Genomic DNA, 6,581 nt, shown 5'->3' on the forward strand with positions numbered 1-6,581 from the left:
ATTTACATTTAAAACAGCACATTATTCTTTGCTTCTTGGCTTCCATTTAGAGTTAGCACAGAGTTCAGATATTGGGAGAAGTCATTTAAACTGAAGAGCGAAACATGATAACACATTTTTCTTTCTTCAGATGGGATTAAGAGAATAACCTCTCTCTTTTTTCTTTTTTGGACACCCAAATATCTTTTAAGGGGGGGGAAGGGGCAGTGGGGGGAGGGTCTCTCACTGCACATCTTGTTCATTGGGGCTGCTTCCTGAGTCCTGCGGCTTCATCACATGCAGCAGCTCGGGTGGGTTGGAGAAGGGCTCGATGCGCAGGGCCTCAAATGCTTCATCTGCTCGGAAGTCTAGTCCCACAGTGGCTGGGGCCTGAGGCCCTGCTGTCTGGCTGGTGAAGCCACACTCGCCCAATGTCTTACCGTCGTCCAGAAGCTTGTCGTCCTTGTACAGCCGCTCGCTGCTCGTCCAGCGACCGCCCGAGGATGTCCTCGACAATGCGCTTCAGCTCCAACACGGTGCTTGACTCCTTGGCGTCCGTGAACATGTCGTTCTCGTGAGGAACCCGTCCCTCACAGCTACTACTCCCTCTAGACGCTCCAGAACAGCCGCGCTCCGCCCCCTTCCCAGCAACCCGGGCGCTGGTCCCAGCATGCCCCGCGCCAGGGCGGCCCCACCCCGCGCCCGCAGGGCTCCGTGATTCTCTTAATCCTATTTAAAGAAAGAAAAGTGTTGGTCTTAAGCTGAGGCAAAATGTGATCCCTTTGAACTCTATAGTTGACAATTTAGGAAAAACCACACAGTCCTCAAGGCATTATTTCAAACCCTCTGGGTATGTACAAAGTTACTTACACTGGTTGCCATTTTGAGGAAAGATCCCTTTTTGAGGAAAAAATTTAACTCAAAAGAATTCATGGGGGCTTCCCTGGTGGCGCAGTGGTTGAGAATCTGCCTGCTAATGCAGGGGACACGGGTTCGAGCCCTGGTCTGGGAAGATCCCACATGCCGCGGAGCAGCTAAGCCCGTGAGCCACAACTACTGAGCCTGCGCGTCTGGAGCTTGTGCTCCGCAACGAGAGGCCACGATAGTGAGAGGCCCGCGCACCGCGATGAAGAGTGGCCCCCGCTCACCGCAACTAGAGAAAGCCCTCTCACAGAAACGAAGACCCAACACAGCCAAAAATAAATAAAATAAATAAATTTTTTTTAAAAAAAGTTCATGAATTAGCGCAGGAAAGCTGCTACAACCTTTCTCCTCAAACCTGGAGGAATTTGGACCTTATAGCTGTATTTCCAATGGAGTCCTGACCACCCTTTCCAAGGGATACTGAGTGGGGCATGGAGGGAATACCAAGAGTCTCCAAAGCAATTATCACTGTTCTGATGAGGTGATGGGGTGAGGCGAAAATGCACAGGAAATGGTTATTTGTTTACTTCAAAATATGAGTAGTGTTCAACTAAAGGGGCTGATCTGGAGAATTTCTGTATCTGTTTCATATGCCAGGCAGTGACATTATACTTATTCTGGAGATTGCCTTTATGTACAAATAGCATTCATTACATGCAGCTTTTGTCAACTCTAAAGGGCAAAGGAAAAACAGATTATTAGTAAAATAAAAAAAAAAATAACACTGGTATGTATTTTTTTTCCTCAGGGTGAGAGGGAAAATGCCTAGATGTTGTTTTCAAACATTCCAGCCATCAACTCCAGAGAGCATGGACGAACATAATTTTCCCTGATGACAATAATGAAGATGATAATGCTTTTCAGCATTTCCCAGAGGGTAAACTCGGTTTGAGTGTGAGACTGGCTGTGTGACCATAATGAATGCTAGTGATATGGGAAAAACAAATGCACAAATGAAAAACAGCGAGTCGGATAGCTCATTCGTTGCTGTCAATAGAATCCAGAGTTCCCCAAATCTGCTTAGTGTCTGCCATTGTATAATCTTAAGTGCATTGCAGACCATTTGCATGTTGAATAAAATGTTAGAATTGCTTTGGAATAAATAAAGCAGTTGCATTTCCACTGTCTCTCAGAAAGGTTTGGATTTTTGTTTTCTTCCTACATGCTCATTAGATTAAGTGCAAAGAATTTTTTTTTTTTAGTAGATGAAATAAAGTTGAGAATTGATGCAATTATGTCAATAATATAGACAAAACACTTTCCTCAACTTCCAAATTACCAGACCACTAAAATTACTTTCTCATTTAAATTATCTGGATACTTTCTCAAAACAAAAAAAAAAGGAAAAGAAAAAAGAAAAGAAAACATTCTAGAGAGTAGTAGTATAAGAAGATTAATATCAAAACCAATTATTTTTCCTAACTGACCATAGTTAACTTTTCTATCAGTTTCCTTCGTGTCTTTTTTCTGTGTGAGCTCATATTATATATACAGTTCTGTATTCTGCTTTTTTCTTTTCATGTTATAGCATAAGCATCTTCCATTTGGGTAAAGGCTTTTTATAACTGACTTTAGTGTTTACATATCATTATAGCACAGCAAAGGACCATAATACATCTAAGAATTCTGCATTTGGAAACATTTAAGTGGCATCTAATATTTTTTATTAAAAATAATAGTGATAAACATCCTTGTACATAAATCAATGCATCTCATGTTTTAAAGCTGTGAGTAAATGATGACATGACTTGAGTAACATAGGTTTAAGTCAGATCCTCTGATGATAGCTGGGCGTATGGACACCCACAGTACATTTCTGAGACACCCGTGCTGGTAGTGTGATGATGGGACTAAGTTCTGGAAAGTTAAATAATGAGAGAAAGTCTCCTGTGGCAGCTTCCAGGAAATTTCCTTAAACTATTGACGAGTGTGTATGTCCTTTGCCTCTGTTTTTGGACCTTTCTCCATTTTGGACCACAAGACAAGGGCTACAGACCAGGGATGGTGAAGTGTGAAATAAGAGAAATTCTTGTTATGGATCCATTGACAAACTGGAAAGAAAGCATTAAAGTTTTGATAAATCTTTTAATGAGATAGTGAATCACCCGTGTTCCATATTGCATTTTTGAGAGTGAGGGTGATGCAAAAACTAATTGTGATTTATCTTTATAGAATTTAAGAGAAATAACTGGGTTCAATTCTCTCTCAGTGGGCATTCTGCCGTCTCATTTTATGAACAACAAAATATATGTTAGCAAAACAATAGCTTTTAAAATAAAATCAGTTCCAATCCCCAAGTGGTAAATAATTTATAAAGTTAGAAAACTACACGCAAAGGGAGAAATGGCTTCAGGACCTGTGTAACTTTGAGTCAGAGTTGCGTGAAATTGTCAAACCCAAACTCTCCCAGGATCTTCCAGTGTTAGTTGATTAGCCAAACGAGCAGGATTATTCAGTAATAGGTTGTGCTTTGGGCATTGCTAATACAGCTATGCTCCTGATGAAAACTAACCTCAACATTTGATCCAAGTTCCCTTTGACTAAACCTCCATATAATGATGTCACTTCTCTTTTCAACATAGAAAATGAAAGGGAAAATTGAGATAATTATGTTGGCAATTTAAGTAAAACAAAAAATATACAGATACTTGAGGCAAAAGGGAATTAGAGGTTTGAACTATGCAGATAACAATCTGAGTTCTCAATTTCACTTCGCCAAGAATACAAAGCATTTTTTAAGTGTAGTTTATTGAACAGAGATTTCCAAATATTGTGTCTAGTACCCAAACCAATTCTCTCCTTGCTATCTCAGCAAAAAGTGGTATTAATCAAGACAATTTTAGTTCTCCAGTATTATTCAAATTTGTAAAGATCAGGCAAGATATTCTCACAAACATGAAAGTATAACTTATATTTGTCCAGTTCCCACTTCCTTTGAGTCTCTGGAGGAGACGAGTCACCATCATGATAAACATGGGTAACAGCTACCAGAGATTTGTTTTTGTCTTCTACCAGTGAACTCATGCCCTCTGAGAAGCTGCCTCACCTCCCAGGGTTCAACACTTGCCTTGTTTCATTTGCCCCCTATTATCTCTGCTTTGCTGTTTTATGCTTTTCACTGCTTCTGGCCTGTTGTCACTGCTGATGACATCACTCACTCCACTCCTTGGCCACCCGCCCCCTCAATACCAACCCTGCAGGATGTAGGTCCAGTCAGTACTTTGATGCCAGGCCTCCTTCTGCCCTTTTTCTCATGATAAGGAGAGATAATGCAGCATAATTTCCAAGCACATCACTGCCCACCCACTCATAGCCCTGTCTTTTCTCTGTTTGATCCATATTTTTAGCTAATATAAAAGAGGACCCTCTGCTCACAAGCCCTTACCTCCAGACATTAAATATTTCAAAGTAATTTCAAGAGGAGATTATCAAATTTTGTAATATTTTTATTTATTCATTCCCTTAATGTGGCTGGGTTCATTAGGACGTTTTATATTTCAGTAGTGTGACACATAATAATGGTGTGTCTGCAAGTTTACCAGCTGTGATGGTTCATTTTGTGTCAGCTTGACTGGGCCACGGGTTGCCCAGACATTTGGTCAAACATTATTCTGGGTGTGTCTGTAGGATGTTTCTGGATGAGACCTAACATTTGAATACATGAGTAAAGCAGATTGCCCTCTCTAATGTGAGTGGACCCTATTTATTCAGTTGAAAATCAGAATAGAACAAAAAGTCTAACTCTCCCATGACTACGAGAAATTCCTCCTGCCTGACTGCCTTTCCAACTGGGACACTGGTTTAGTCCTTCCTTTGGACTAGAACTGAAATAAGAGCTCTTCTGGGGCTTGCGCCTGCTGGCTCTCAGTCTGGAAACACATCACCAGCTCTCCTGTGTCTCCAGCTTGCCCACTGCAGATCTTGGGACTTGTCAGCCTCCATAATAATGAAAGCTAATTCCTTAAAATAAATCTCTTTATATGCATACATCCTATTAGTTCTTTTTCTCTGGGGAACCCTAAGACACCAGCCAATCCTGGTACTTATTTTGTTTACTACCCAAGTATATACTTTCCTAAATTACAAATTTGGATTGTTTTGTATTAAATGTCTCCCCGCTTGTAAATAATTGAGGAACTTCATTTTCAAAAGCAATTGATCTATGGTCAGCTTGCTGTTTTCCTTATAAATATAAAATGAAAGCAAATGTGTGCTAGCCTAATAGCCTCTATCATCTTGACAGAAGGCTCTCCATCCTGTTACAGTTCTCTCCTGCCAAGTGCTCTGAGAATCCTTCAAACTACACCGTGTGTGTGTTCACAAACAAATGTCTCCCATATACTTCTTCTCCTGCTCTTTTCTCACTTCTAGAAGTTCACTGCCTTACATTTTCCACAGCTAACAACGCCCCTTCGTGGACCATCGTGTCTGTCATTCTCCCAAAGCTAAGTGCCAATACTTGAGGACCCAGACTAGTACTCAGTTCTGTAAGATTGGATTCTCCCTGAGTGAGGAAAAGGATTTCTCCTCAACTCTTTGTCATATTCCAAAACAAGGGGTGGCAGCCAGATCCTGACGGAACTGTCATGAGAGACTATGCAACTCTGGGCAGAAGCTGAGCTCCTGTCTTTCCAGTTTTTACTTTCCCCTCAAAGTTTTAAAAATCGTAGGCTCAGTTTTAGTCAGAGCTCAGACGCAAGGTAAAGGACTTCTGTACCCTCAGCTGATCTCATGAATATGCTCCCAACACAGGGCTGTGGAAGTTCAGCGTGGAGAGGGCAGTCTTCATCTGGCCTAGAGCTACTGCCCTTCCCTGTTGCATTAGGCAGCTTATTTTAAGTTTAACCTTTCTTAATGTTTGTGAAAGTAGGAATAGAATGGTGAGAGTAGGATGGAGATATATCTTAAAAACAAAAAAAAATAAAAAACAAACAAAAAAATCACTGTTTTAAAGATATCACTTAATTATTTTATTGAACAATCATCTTTTACATGTCATCAGACCTTACCCCTGAAGTGCAAAAAACAGTTTGAGGTATTAAAACTGAAGGAACATTTGCACATATTTTGTAAGGTTTTCACACTATAGTAACTGGAATATTCAGTATAACTAAATACTACATATAACTGCAGGTTTACAAGAACAACGCTATTTAAAGCAAACCTGGTTTGTCTCATTATAGCTTTGGACATCCCACTTATGTTATAAAGGTGGCAAAAAATAATATGAGATTTAAGTTGCCTGCAAACTGATATGTGCATTATTCAGTTTTAGAAAATGGTGTATAGAATTTAACGGGTTAATAGCTGAAACGGTAATTATCCCCAAAGCACAAAAATCAAACTGACAAACCAGTTTCAATGATATAATGTCCTATTCACAGGATTTAATCCTTGGATCAATGGCAATTCACTTAAAGTATCTGAAATAGATTTACCAGAATATTTCAATACTATCCCTGTACATGGAGGGTCACATAAGTAGCATGGTCCATATTTTTTTCTGTAAGATTTCCCCCTTTAAATTAGTAAATAAATTGCTAACACTGATAAAGTTCAGAATGGTCACTTCAAAGTTATTTTGAAGTAACATGAGGAAGAGGAGATTGGCTTTTTAAGTATTTGTTAGACTCTGTTATATTGAAGAAATTATCAGGAGACTTTTCAGATCCCATTTC

The 6,581-nt window shown here is 40.0% G+C and overlaps 1 pseudogene; it reads right to left on the reverse strand.

Annotated features, from left to right (window-relative positions):
* Positions 1 to 222: 222 nt before the first annotated feature.
* Positions 223 to 5,326, reverse strand: LOC137765931 (elongin-B pseudogene; annotated as a pseudogene).
* Between the last annotated feature and the right edge of the window lie 1,255 nt (positions 5,327 to 6,581).

The sequence above is a fragment of the Eschrichtius robustus genome, chromosome 6, assembly GCF_028021215.1.
Source record: "Eschrichtius robustus isolate mEscRob2 chromosome 6, mEscRob2.pri, whole genome shotgun sequence".
Classification (NCBI taxonomy): Eukaryota; Metazoa; Chordata; class Mammalia; order Artiodactyla; family Eschrichtiidae; genus Eschrichtius; species Eschrichtius robustus.